This window comes from Prunus avium, chromosome 6 (assembly GCF_965620075.1).
Source record: "Prunus avium chromosome 6, drPruAviu1.hap1.1, whole genome shotgun sequence".
NCBI classification, from domain to species: Eukaryota; Viridiplantae; Streptophyta; class Magnoliopsida; order Rosales; family Rosaceae; genus Prunus; species Prunus avium.
Window position 1 is genome coordinate 14597367 of NC_142289.1, and position 14706 is coordinate 14612072.

Genomic DNA, 14706 nt, shown 5'->3' on the forward strand with positions numbered 1-14706 from the left:
TTTCCATCTCCAATGGCATAGAAGGGATCATTTCCATCTGATCAGTCTAAGTAGCCCAGCTTGTACACATTCATGGTAGCTTTAAACTTGGAATTTTCAGCAGACTTGTTATAGGCGCCCAATCTAGCCAGAAGTTTGTCATAACTGAAGGAGACATCAGCATTCTTGCGCTCAAGACGGAAGTAGGCATCTTTTCGACTAACCAAGTCACCAACAGAAGAGGGGGCAACAGCAGATGAGTTTCGGATAGTTTTAGCAACAAGAATTACTCCTTTTTGAAGCAGATGAAATGTTGCTTCCTTTTGTTTTTCCAAGGAAAGGCACGAGAATGTGCCAAGATCGCCGCCCTGACGGATGTGATCGACCAACTCATCACAGGATGATGGGTTTGATAGGAAGTTTGTCTTGAGCAGATCAGACATGCATGCATCCCCTGCAGGGCTAGACTTGTTCGCCTTGGGATCAACCACCGACGCTGGAGAAGAACCTTTCGCCCGAGCAGATGACTCTCTCATCTTCTTAGCCTCCACCAACCTCACCTCCAAAGGAGTCAATGATACTGAATCAACTCCACGCTTGACTGCCCGTGACTCAATAGCTGGATCATGAGCAGACCTCCTGCTTCGATCTCCATCCTTTGACTAATGCAGACGACTCGAACTTCGAAGAGGAATATCTGCATCTCTTCGACGCTCTGTAGAACGGGATTGGGCACGAACTACCTCACGAAGCAGATCATGATTTTCAAGCTTGTCAGCATGAGGCTCGGGCAGAACACCCCGAACACTGCGCATACCACCAACCTTCGTGCTATATGCTCCCACGAGATGTTTGGCCCTGGCAAATGATGATGGAACATACCCCACTTGAGTCTTCTCAGCATAAGGGAACCTTGGCTTCTTCCTCAATGGAGACACGTCTCTGCCTGCGAAGGAGTAACTTCATCTCTTGAAGACTTGGCCGCAGCCTTTCTCTTTGGGGGAGATTCAGCAGAACACTCCTCCTGCCCAACTAGTAGATCATCAGAATCTAGACAATTCTACTCCCATTTCTCAACATCCTGAGCAGGGGGCAGACCACCAACTTGCTCCACTCAGGATTCTAAGTCACAGGAGGAAGCCTAGTTACAGCTGGACAGCCCAACAGATGATTTACATCTCCTACATGCCACCACGCGCCATGAAGAAGCTGGGGGGCATTTGTGGGAACCCAATTAAATCAGAACCCTAGGTCAAATAATTCCTTCAATTTGGGGATTATTTGACCTAATTGGGAATTATTTAACCTAATTGGGAGTTACTCAATTTAATTGGGGATTACCCAATTAAATTGAATGTTACCTAATTAGGTTGAGAATTGATTTGATTCCTACCACATTTCCCAATTAAATGAGGAGTTACCTAATCAGATGGGGAATTGATTGGATGCCTACCACAATTAGGGATTTGATTTAAATCCCTAATTAATCAAATCAATTCCAAACTGGGGAGGAATAATTCCTTTCCATCTACGGAATTATTCCTCTAAAACCCTAGCTCTCGAGACCTCTATAAAAGGATGGCCACACACAAGGGTTGAGGTACGTGAGAATTACTACTGAAACTCTGCATAAATTTTCCTCTCAAAAACCCTAGCCGCTCCTCTCTCCCCCTCTCTTACAAAAGGCTCCGGCCGCCCGGTTTACACCATAAACACATATATCTCTGTATCCTAGTTAGCTAGTGTTTTTCTCATAAACTCTTGAACTAATTTAAGCATCAGAGGGCCTTTGGCCAACACCCCCCGGTGTGGTCCTCTCATTTGTTCTATTTTGCAGGGAGAAAGAGGCGGCGAAGAAGAAAGAGGAATCTTCCCAATCGAATATTCTTGTGGGGAAATTTGCTCCCACAGATATTCTTGAGAAAATTATTTCTATCCCTCTTCCTTTAGCTCCTTTGGAAGATCAATTAATCTGGGGCCCTAACCTTAGTGTAACTTTTTCTATCAAAAGTGCTTATAATGTGCAGGTGCAAGAAGCAATTTCTCATCCTTAAGCAGCTCTTTTAAAGAAAGTTTGGGGCCTCACTATTCCCCCTAAAGTCAAAAAAATTCGTGGTTACTTATCAAGAAAAGACTTCAAGTATGAAGCCGTTTAACTTTAGGGGCTGCACCATTAATCATCTTCTCTCTACATGCCCTTTTGCTGAAAGTGTTTCGAGCTGCACCAACATGGCCCCTGTGACTACCTTTTCAAATTTGGATCTTCTCACATGGCTGGGTACACTCCCATCTACTACTACTTCTGGAGGCCCTAACACTCTCTCAAAAGCTCTGCTATTATGTTGGCAAATCTGAGAAACTAGAAATAATCTTATTTTCAAAGATATTACCCCACATCCTGTTCGGGTGCTTAATGTGGTTGGGCAGGTTGGAATGGATTATTGGCACCAAAATTCGAAGAGTGTGGAGGGGCCTAAAACACCGCTTCACATTAAATGGAAACCTCCCCCGTGTGGATGGGTAAAATTAAACTTTGACGGTTCTGTTCTTAATAACTCAGTTGCTACAGGTTTTGTTATTCGAGATTCTGATGGTCATGTCTTATTGGCTGGTGCTAAGAATATTGGTGACAACACCATTTCTGTGGCAAAATGCACAGCCTTACGGGATGGTCTTGCTTATGCGATTCATAGAGGCTGGTGCAAAGTTCTTGTCGAAGGAGATTCGAAACTTATTATATTGACTGCGTTAATCAGAAAGCTACCCGTCGTGGAGTATCAACCTCCTAATTAAGGATATTGTGCTTATCAGTTCCTTTTGTGAAGCTCTTTCTTTCAATCATGTCTTCCGTGAGGCGAACTTTACAGATGATGCCGTTGCTAACTTGGGCCATGGGCTGAATCATTCCAAGCTGTGGGAGATGGGGCTGCCTTTGAATTGTTCTGTTCCTTTCTTTTTTGACCTATTTGGGCTTGCGTGCCCGCGTGGTTTTTGCTTGTAATTTTCCTCTTTCTGTATAAATAAAAAAATAAAAAATTCAAGACTGAAATTTCTCAAGTAAATTGAACTCAATTTCATTGAATGGGGACAAAATAATTACATGGTTTGTCTTATACACAAATAGTTCCTCAATTACGTGTTTTTTTTCCTTGTAACTACAGTACACGCAAGTGAATGGAATGTTGTCCCACGCCAAATTGACGAAGGTTCTCAATGATAGCAATCTTTCAAAAGCCAAAAATCTAAGTCCAACTGTCATGAATAAACAATTGTCCACATATATTATAATGCATGAATTAATATCATATAAACCGTATTATCATCACCTCAAGCATGGGAGCCTCACGTCGCAAACCACTTGCCATATTTGTTGGAGAATTTGATTTATGGATGCTACTTTTCCTGCAGAACATCATAGAAAATATATATTAGAAAATTATAATTTACATTGATATAGTAGATTAAATAAAATTGATGAAATTATAGCAAGATACTTATCTTTTGGGATGTAGAAGGTCGTTCTCCCTGATACTTGAGTAGAATAATAGTTTTAGGTTGAGGCGTGTCATTCACTGTCCTTAAGAGTAGATTTCGCCCCTTGGAGACAATGTCTTGGTGTAGCAAGGTTGTATGACGCCCTACCCTCCAGGATACAACAACCTATGACCCTCATAAGCGTATACTCACAATACTTGGGTCGGATGAACAACTTGAATCTTTCCCTTTAAGGTTTATATGAAAGGAAAATAACCTCATCTCCTATTTTTCTACTAAAGAGAATGGGCTTAAATATATAGTTAGTCGCCTCAACAAGAAGCTAAGGCATTAAAAAAAATAGCAATAAAACAACATAATTGTCTGCCCGTTTTCACAAACTTATAATAGCTATAATATCACCAAATTAATGGCAAAACAAAGTAGTTATTGCAAAATAGAAATTGGACAACCAAAACTGACGCAAATGAATTTTGAATCCAAATCTTTAAATGCCAAAGGCATTGAAAAACAATTAAGTTTGTATGAAATTGCCACACCAAAGCTTTTAGAATAAAGCTGCATAAAGACCTTTAAAACAAATCAATAATTATCCCAATTGAAGACTAAAATTGTTCCAACTATAACTCACGCAAATAAGCTTTTGAAATCAAAATTAATATATACAATCAGATCATAACACTCAATTCATATAATAAATTTACAAAATAAATTCAGTTTAAACTTTTAATTAAACCACACAAAATCTGGAAACATAAAATAAATAATAAAATATATTTTGTATTTTGAAGTACTCACAAAAATTCCAACAATATTTTCAAGAACGATAGTTGGAACACGTGGCATGTGTTGAGGCGATAATGAATTGACAGTGCTTACCGATTTTTGAGTTGACGCTATGGTTTCCAAATAAGATAAAATCAACATTATCCAGAAAGAATCTCTGTATGATAAGAACTACCCAACTACCCATGATAGACCTTCTACTGGTGGCTCGTTTCTATAAAATAAAAAATAACACAATAAAAATAAAATACAACAGTATTAAGAAACACAATGATTTCTAAGACAGATGGAAACACCACCTGTGAATCTTTTATGAATTTATGTCCCTTTCTTAGAGTTGAACCATATATTCTTCTACAAGGTTGGTTGAGATAATTGCTTGAACAGCAAAAGCAGTGTCCCATAACTGGCTTCCATTATAACTATGTTTTATCTCGGTTCACCTACCTAACAATTGTACTGAACTTGATCACATGTATTTTTGTAGAAAGGGAAATTATCATATTATTGGTGACTACTGAATACAACTAGCACTGGGAGTTATGTAGTAATGTTTTTCAATAAGCATTCTATTTGCTTCATTTTTCCCCCACTTCTGCTAGCCTTAAAACCCCAAACTCTTCCCCTTAGATTCCACAACAAGCACTTAACACAAGAAAAAAAAAAAAGCAGAAAAAGAAAAACCAGTACACATTTTCCTTCACTTGCATTTCCCTTTTCTATTTCACACAATCACTCTAAACTTAATTCTATCAGGGGAAAAAGAAACCAAACCAGCCCGGTTGGAAGCCCTTTGTCTGGGAATGTCTCAGATAGCTCTTCCAAAGAGCAAGACAGGTTCCTCCCCATTGCTAACGAGAGCCGTATCATGAAGAAGTCCCTCCCTTCAAGCCACGATCTCAAAGGAAGCCAAGGAAACTGTCCAGGAGTGCGTGTCTGAGTTCATAAGCTTCATCACCGGCAAAGCGTCCGACAAGTGCCTGGGGGAGAAGAGGAAGACTATCAATGGGGATGACCTTCTTTGGGTCATGACAACCTTGGGATTTGAGAATTATGTAGGACCCTTGAAAGGGTATCGCAATGAGTATAGGGAGACTAAGGGGGAGAAGAACTCCATGGCTAGACAAGAAGACCCTTCTCAACAATAGCAGCAACATCACAACACTACAAACACCAATCTGCAGCATGCGTCTAACAATGACCAAATGAAGTTCTTGATGCCAATAATATTTCTATGTCAACCTCCAAGGTGGATCTTTTCAATGGTGGCTTCTATTCACTTGGGAGACAACAACAACAACTCAAAACTACAATTTGGTGAGTGTTGGGTGTGGGAACCGAATTTTAGCAAAACCCTAGGTCAAATATTTCCTTCCATTTGGGGATTCTTGCCTTGAATTAGGGATTTGATGCTCATTAAATCCCTAATTGATTTAAATCTCCTAAAATTAGGGAAAAATAATTCCTATCCCAACAAGGATTATTTTTCTCCAAACCCTAACCCTACGAGGCTCTATAAATACGAGGCTATGAAAAGCATGAGGTAAGCCATTCAAAGCCCATAAAATACTGCAGAAATCCCCTCTTTGCCGCCACCTCCCTCTCTCTCTTACACAAGGCTCCGGCCACCCGGTTCTCTCCCCGTGAGAGCTCCGTACCCTTTTTAGCTATTGTTTCTCTATGAATCAATCAAACTAACTTAAGCATCGGAGGGCCTTTGGCCAACACCCTCCGAGGTGTGGTCCTCTTATTCCGATTGATTTTGTAAGGAGAAGGAGTTCGAGGAAGGAGAAAGGGGAATCTATTGATCGAATATTCTAAAGGACGAAAATCACTCCTACATTGGGGCTTACAATTTGAGTAGGATTCATGAGAGTGGAGATCAGAATGGAAACAGAGATTTGGCAACTCATCATCTTCATAATGGGATAGGATGGTAGATATTGAAAATTATACAAGAGGTATTGTGGGAGCATATATTTAACTGGCCAATAAGAAGACGACATGTGGAAAAGGAATATTCCTTAGGTCAAATTAATTATCCTAATTAATTCCTATTTAATTAGGGAAATTATCTTTGATTTAAGATATGAATATCTCCCTAAATCAAGGAACCAATCTCCACCAAATCTCTTGGAGTAATTCCTATCATCTTTTGGGGAAGAATAATCCTAACCAAATAAGGATTATTTTCCAAAAACCCTAGCACACAAGAAGGCTATAAATACATAGCCACACAAGACATTCAAGGTAATCCTAAGCCTAATTCTCACGAAAATCTCTCTCTTTCTCTCTCTCTCTCTCTCTCTCTCTCTCTCTCCTCACACGACTAAGTGCCACCACACACGCCTCCGGCCACCCGGCTCTCCTCGTGAGAGAAAACTCAGTCCATTTTAGCTATTGCCACATCTTTTCTCAAAGATCCAATTAAACTAACTTAGGGCCTTTGGCCAACACCCCCCAAGTGTGGTTTTTTATTCCTATTTGTTTCGCAGGAAAAAAGAAAGAAATAGAAGGAAGCTCGAAGGGTGAAGAATCTGCAAGCAAATATTGTCCCGTGAGAAATTTGCATACACACGGCTCTGACCGCTTGGTTCTCTCGTACTGTACAGATAAGTCTGACCTTCTTTGTTATTTTCGTATCTTTCTCAAAATCATCTAACTGACTTAGGCATCGGAGGGCCTTTGGTCAACACCCCCCGGTGGTGGTCCATTTAGTCCAACCTTTTTCATAGGAACCAAGGAGGAAGAGAGAGAAGGAAGCTCGAAGGGTGAAGAATCTCTTGTGAATATTCTCCTATGAGAATTTTGCTCAAACATTTTGATGCTTTCATTGAGAGCATCGAGTTATACTCAACACGTTGCTCTCAAATTTAAGGGATCTATTTCCCTCCATTCATCACTCAACCGAAGCCTTCCAAACAACCATGGTTGGAAGCAAGCGCATGAGAAGCAAGCCCGTCGTGACGACTCAATTCGTGATGGGTCCGAGCCACCAAGAAGGCGCGGGGTCAAGCCATCCACCATGCCTTGCAGCCACGGTTCCAGCCGCCGCTGTAGCTCATCCTCTTCATCTTGCAACCAAGAGCACAATCTCGGCTCACACCACCTTACTGCCTCACGGCCCTGTGGCCGGAACCAACTTGCAGCCCACGGACCCACCATAGATCCGATGCTCAGCACCATGACGGCGCCGCAGTTCATCCTGACACCGTCGCTCATGACCATCTTAGCGCTGCCGCCAATTATGACCTGATCTTGGTGCAACTTTATCCATTCCCTCATTGACCGCCACGCTTGACGTTTGTGGCTCTTGAGCAATACCTTTAACCTCATGCAATTCGGCTCCACAAAATTCTCTCCTTCTGATCCTAGAAGCCAAACAGACCTTAGTCTAAGAGTCAACCAATTGAACCAGAGAGACGACGACCAAAAACTCTTGGTTGGACAACTCCTCACGCATATTGACTTGGTGCGATACCTTGGCCTTGGACCCAATGGTGAAGAGAGAAGGATGGATGAATGCACCGACAGGCAGGTCGAGCAAGAACTAGCAGGTGAGGAGGAGGATAAGAACGCGTTGCCTAGCATGTAGACATGTCGCAAGCAAGGTCTAAAATATTGATGATATCGGAAATATCGGTAGTCCAAAAACACGGAAATTTCGATGGAAATATCGAGATATTATCGATATCGATAAAACTTGAATAAAACTCACGGAAATTGTAAGAAAAACTTGGAAATTTTTATTGAAACTTTGGAGAATGTTTATTTAGTCAATTATCTATTAGTTTATCACAAAAAATTAGAAGGAAATGCATTGCATGATGGATTTAACTTATTTAAGTTGATTATACAGCGAGCTGGCAAACACTGTGAGTGTAGAAAATATGTAGTAATTAATGAAAAAAGATTAAACACACCATAATCATTTATATATAATGATTTACTACAATATTTTACACTTTATACATTGCATGGTAAGATACATGAGTGACTTAGTACCACATAGAGTTCCTATGAGGTTCAAATTTTTCATTATCTTCATCATCTCTATGTGTAGAGTAAGTGTATTGTGAAGAGTAGTCATCAAATGATAAATCCCCAAAATAGTTTTGCATGTAATTGTTAACATGCCACCCATATAAATACAAATATTTTAGCATATTATCACAAAAACATAAGTGATATGGTGGTTAAGGTGTTGGAGGATTAAAATGGTAAGGGTTCAAATCCCCTTTGTGTTTTTTTTCTCCCTTTTTTTCCCTTTTTGTTTTCTTTTTGTTTTCTTTTTTTTTTTCCTTTACATCAATATTTTCGATATTTTCGATATTTTCGATATTTTAGCAATATTACACCGATATTTTGACAAAATATTGCTGAAGTGTGAGCGAAATTATCGACATCGATATTTTCCGATATTATCATCGATATTGTCGATATTTATACGATATGTGCATGGATATGTTCCGAAATATCCGCGATTCGAAAAAATCGAAATATCCTCGATATTTCGGCAATATTATCGATATTTCATACTATGGTCGCAAGCATCCGCAAGCTCCATCCAAAGTAGATCGAGCCTCCATTCGAGATTAGGTCCAAGGAAAGTTGGGCCCGTGATATGATGTCCATGCTTGCCTGGCCTGCAAAGAAGCATTCGGGCGAGGCTAGGCCCTCAGGGAGGTCAGCCTCACGATCCTTTTCATGGACAACATGAAGGAAGATGCTCACCAGCCCGCATCAAAAGAGAAAATTCCAAGCCAGGCGCTAGCAAGGCAGCCGAGATGAACATCCCCTACAACCAATGAGGAAGTTGACTAACAACGCCCATGTTGTGAACGTCCCCCGACATGAACTGCAAACATTATGAGTGGAGGATGTTGAGAAGTTGGTGAATGACCAGCTTCAAGACCTAAAGGTCAAAGGAGACTTGGAAGATGCTCTATGCAATGAGGTAGACCAAGTAAACTCCTCAGCATTCACTGACGAGATTGAGCAGGTAGCTCTCCCGAAGCGGTTCTCAACAACGTCCTTCACGCCATTCAAAGGGGATTCTAATCCCGAGAGCCATATCAAGCACTTCAAAAGTGTCATGATCCTCTACAAGGCTGCAGATGCACTGAAGTGCAAAGTGTTTGCAATGACTTTGCATGAAGCAACCCAAGACTAGTTCCATACCCTCCCACCAAAGTCAATCAGTAGTTTCTAGGAGCTAGTTATAGTCTTCACAAAGGAATACACCTCCTACAGGATGGTCATGAAGTAGGCCGACCATCTCTTCAACATGAAGAAGAAGCACGATGAGTCTTTTGAGAGTACATCAAGAGCATCACTGCGAAGAAGTCTACCAAACAAGCTGACCAACCTCCTAAGGAGGCAGGTCAGAAGAATAAAGGACCTAACCGTGGGAACAATGAAGGAAAGCGCAAATCGCGCCCTACCGAATGCGTTTATTCAGCAAGGAGATGAAGGGAAGATTAAGCAGAAAAGTATGATATCCTAAGTCCTAAGAGCATCCGCAATGATGCTCTCTATTTCTTAGCTAAAATTTAGCTAAAAATATAAGAAAGCTATTTTAGGAGCTCTCTAAAAAATTTCAACTCCAACCATACTCCCTAATTTGGAGAGTCATAAATGCTATAACTCTTTTTTGATTGGTCCATCTCTATTAAAAAATAAAATAAAAAATAGTTAGCATTAAATAAAGGTTTGAAATACTCATTAAATAAGGCAACATTAAATTATAGGGAGCCACTAGGAGTCCTTTCTCTCTCCTCAGATTTAGAAGCTCCTAGAGGACTCCCTATTTTAGGAGGTGGATAGGGAGCATGGTTGGAGTTACATTTTTACAATGCCTCCCTAAAATTTGTCTAAGGAGGTGATTTAGGGAGCCCATTGTAGATGCTTTAACTAGCTGCCCTGCAATAGAAGACGATCTCGTGATCGGCTTCTAGAAGAAAGATGCAACAATGTCCTCGTCATCAACATCTAGATTGTGCAGGCCGTGATCGACCTACTTCAGTGGACGAGGGCAGCACAGCCAACATCTTGCAGCTTTCAGTTGTCCAGCAGATGGACATCGAGACCAAGATCAACAAGTCAGCCAAGTCATTGACCGACTTCAATAGGGTGATCACAGTCACCTTGGGGATAATAGAGCTCGATGTCTATTCTCCACCGGTGATCAGCTCATAAACATTCATGATCATTGACGAAGTCTCCCCTTACGTCATCACTTTGGCCACACACCAGAAGATCCGCTACCTAATCCATCAGGGCGGTGTCAGGCAGATCAACAACAATCAGCTAATAACGAGGAGATGCTCAGCCTAAAGGTTGGAGAAGAGCATGCAAACCCAGTTCATTCGTGTAAATCAAGTAGATCATAAGGGAGCAGAACAAGGAGGGGAGGAAGTAGATCCCGTTCCTGACAGTTGAGCAGACTAGAAGGGAAATGGAATAACCATTCCCCAATATCAATCAAAGAGCTATGACCAAGATGAGGGAATCTGCCCTAAAGCCTCTCCTGAAGAAGGATGGAGGCCCGAAGAAGACATTAAGCTAGTACCCCTTAATCCTGACAAGCAAGAGAGAAAAGTGCAGATCAGCTCGTGCCTAAGCCCAGAAGAGAAGGTGGAGCTAACTACCTTCCTCTAGAACAACAAAGACGTGTTTGCATGGTCATCGTCTGACATGCCTGGAATTGACCTGCAGATCATCTGTCACAGGCTACATGTCAACCAAGTTAGCAAGCTAGTAGTGTAGAGGAGACACAGCTTTGCTCCCGAGCGAGTTGCAATCATCAAAGCGAGATTGACAAGTTCCTAGCTGCCAGCTTCATTGAAGAAGTCTCCTATGCAGAGTGGATGGCCAACGTTGTTTTGGTGGAAAAGAAAGACCAAGGCAAGTGGAAAGTTTGCTTTGACTACACTGACCCGAACAAGGCGTGCCCAAAGGACAACTTTCCACTGCCAAGAATTGATCAGCTCATAGATTCAACTTCCGGCAACAAGCTGCTCAGCTTCATGGATGCCTACTCCAGTTACAATCAAATCATGACGCATGAAGACGACAAAGCAAAGACCTCATTCATAATCAAAAGAGGTACCTACTGTTGCAAAGTCATGCCTTTTAAGTTGAAGAACAGCACATCAACCTACTAGAGGCTTGTGAACAAGATTTTCAAGGAGCATATTGGAAAGACTATGGAGATCTACGTAGATGACATGGTGATCAAAGCTCTCCAGCGAGCATATCACATCAAGAACCTTGACGAAGCCTTCAACCTACTATAAAAATACCACATGAAGTTGAATCTAAGCAAGTGCACATTTGGAGTCACATCCGGTTGATTGTTGGGATACTTAGTCACCCAAAGAGGCATCGAATCACATCCCAATCAAATCAAGGTCATCCTCAACATGAAGTCGCCTGACACAACGAAAGAGATACAAAAATTGATGGGTATAGAGTAGCCGCTCTCAACCAAAATCTTTCAAGATCCTCCGACAAGTGCAGGTCATTCTTCAAAGCCTTGAACAAAGGACAAAGAGACAAGTGGGATGAAGAGTGCAAAGCAGCCTTCCAAGACTTGAAGGCATACCTCACTTCACCTTCCATGCTTTCAAAGCCCTTGCTAAGCAAGGGCATGTTCGCCTACCTGGTGGTGTCCGACTCAGCCTTCAGCTTAGCTCTCATCCGAGAAGAGTTGGGGGCCCAACAACCGGTATTCTACACGTCAAAAGCTCTCCTCGATGCAGAGGCTCATTACCCCAAAAATGGAGAAGCTCATTTTGGCCCTTGTAGTTTCTGTGAGAAAGTTAAGTCCTACTACCAAGCTCACTGGATTATCGTTGTGACAAAATTTCATTTGAGATCGATTCTTCATAGTCCCTGGTTGAGCAAATTTTCGTACGGCGAATATTCATGGGTTGATTCCTTGATCTTCAATCTTCCTTCTCTTTCTTCTCCCTTGGTTCCTGTAAAAAAAATTTAAGTCAATAGACCACAGCTGGAGGTTGTTAGCTAAAGGCCCTCCGATGCTTAAGTTAGTTCGATTGGATCTTAAGAAAGATACGACAATAGCTAAAATGGATGGAGTTTTCTCTCATGGGGAGAGCCGGGTGGCCAGAGCCATGCGGGAGAGGGGAGAGAGAGAGAGAGAGAGAGAGAGAGAGAGAGAGAGAGAGAGAGGGGGAGAGGGGGGGGGGGGGTTTGTGTAGGGTTCCAAAATTAGAGAAGAATTAACTTGAATGCCTTGTGTAGCCATGTATATATAGGCTCCTTGTATGCTAGGGTTTTGGGAGAATAATCATTATTTGGTTATGGTTATTCTTACCCAAAAAGATGATAAGAATTAATCCAAGAGATTTGGTGAAAATTAATTCCTTGATTTAGGGAGATATTCCTCTATTAAATAAAAGATAGTTTCCATAATTAAATAGGACTTAATTAGGGTAATTAGTTGACTTAAGGAATATTCATTTTTCACATGTCGTCTTCTTATTGGCTAGTGAAATACGTGTTTCCACAAATGCCTCTCAGCTTCTGCATGGTGCTTGTGTGGCATGGAGGAGATGAGAAATATTTATCAGGCTTTCCAACTGCATGTGGGCTTTCTTCTTTGAGTTGGGCTCCTAATTGGAGTAGGCTTTTGACTTTTTCTTGGAGTTGGGCTCCCAATTGGAATAGGTTTGTGATTCTTTATTGGCCTAGGATGCCCAACCTGTAAGATCCCACATCGACCAACGGAGAGGGGGTTGATGTGCCTTATATGTACATGCTCGCATCCATCTAGCACGAGGCCTTTTGGGAGCTCACTGGCTTCTGAGTCATGGGAACTCCGAAGTTAAGCGAGTTGGGGGCTAAAGCAATCCCAGGATGGGTGACCCACTGGGAAATTGCTCGTGAGCTCCCAGAAACAAAATCGTGAGGGCAGAGAGGGGGGCCCAAAGCGGACAATATCGTGCTACGGCGAAGCCGATCCCGGGATGTGACAATTTGGTATCAGAGCCACTCTGCCGTGTGGTGCCAGTGTGCCGACGAGGACGTCGGGCCCCTAAGGGGGTGGATTGTAAGATCCCATATCGGCCAACGGAGAGGGGGTTGATGTGCCTTATATGTACATGCCCGCATCCATCTAGCACGAGGCCTTTTGGGAGCTCATTGGCTTCGGAGTCATGGGAACTTCGAAGTTAAGCAAGTTGGGGGCTAGAGCAATCCCAGGATGGGTGACCCACTGGGAAGTTGCTTGTGAGCTCCCAGAAACAAAACCGTGAGGGCAGAGAGGGGGGCCCAAAGCGGACAACATCGTGCTACGGCGGAGCTGATCCCGGGATGTGACACAACCTCTATAAATACAAGGCTTCTCTTCACTCCTCTTTAAATTTCAAACTAGTTTCCTCTACTTTCTAGCTTGTGAGGGAGAGATCTTAGAGGATTGTACTGCTTGTTGAGGAGAGGATTGTCGTGCACACCGAGGTAAGTCAAACCTTTTTTCCTTTTCATTTTTCTTCGTGGTGAGGACCAGCTGGGTGGGCCTGGCTACGACAGTGGCATCGGTTGGTGGCGGCAGTAGCCGGCACTTTTGTTTTGTCACGTTATAAGCTAGGCTCATTTGGCTGATGCAGCATAGTGACGGCGCAGGTTGGAGTTGTATGGGCGCTGACGTACTGTGGGCCTGGTGCTGCCCAGGCTGTGCAAGCAGCTTGGCCTGGAGCTGGTGAGGATTCGGCGTGGCCTGGGCTGTTTGCTCGTGGCTTGGGCTAATTTGAACAGGTTTTTTTTTTTTTGGCTGCAACTTAGGGTTTTGACATGCTATTTGACTTGCAATTTCTTCCCGTTCTTGCAACTATTTAGTGATCATGTCTTCCGATAAGAGTAATCAATCACCAAGTTCACAAATATCCTTTTCACTTGTAAGGTGGTTCCAAGGTATACAAGAATATATTTGTGGCTAATCTGCATCGTGTTACGACCGAGGCTCACTTCTAGAAGTGGCGAGCCACCTATGCTTTTGCCATACCCGATAACGTGCATGTCAGGCTGGCGACGCCTTTAACTAACAATGTGCCTCGCGTGGATCCAAGCGATTCAGATGCCAAGATTATCATATTCCGTCCCTTCTACTTCTCCTTAGGCTTCACGTTCCCATTGTCGAAGTTCTTGAGGAACGTGTTTTGTGTCATGGAGTGTGCCCCAAGCCAATGTACTACAAATTTCTACCAGGTGATCATATGTTTTCATAATCTAAACCGCTTATTCAAGCTAGATCTGACGGTGTGGGAGTTCTTTTACTTCTTTGAGGTGAGGCACTACAAGAAGTACGCCTAGGTTTGTGTATGCAATGTCAAGTTGTTTTATAGCCTGAGCCAAGGAAATAATGTGTGGCATGCTGATGTGTTGGAGGTCAGCAGAAGGTGGGAAGGCGAGGTCGGTGATGGT

At 42.4% G+C, this 14706-nt stretch overlaps 1 pseudogene; it reads left to right on the forward strand.

Moving 5' to 3' along the window:
* The first annotated feature begins 2208 nt into the window (after positions 1 to 2208).
* On the forward strand, positions 2209 to 6200 carry LOC110747487 (nuclear transcription factor Y subunit B-6-like; annotated as a pseudogene).
* Positions 6201 to 14706: the final 8506 nt, after the last annotated feature.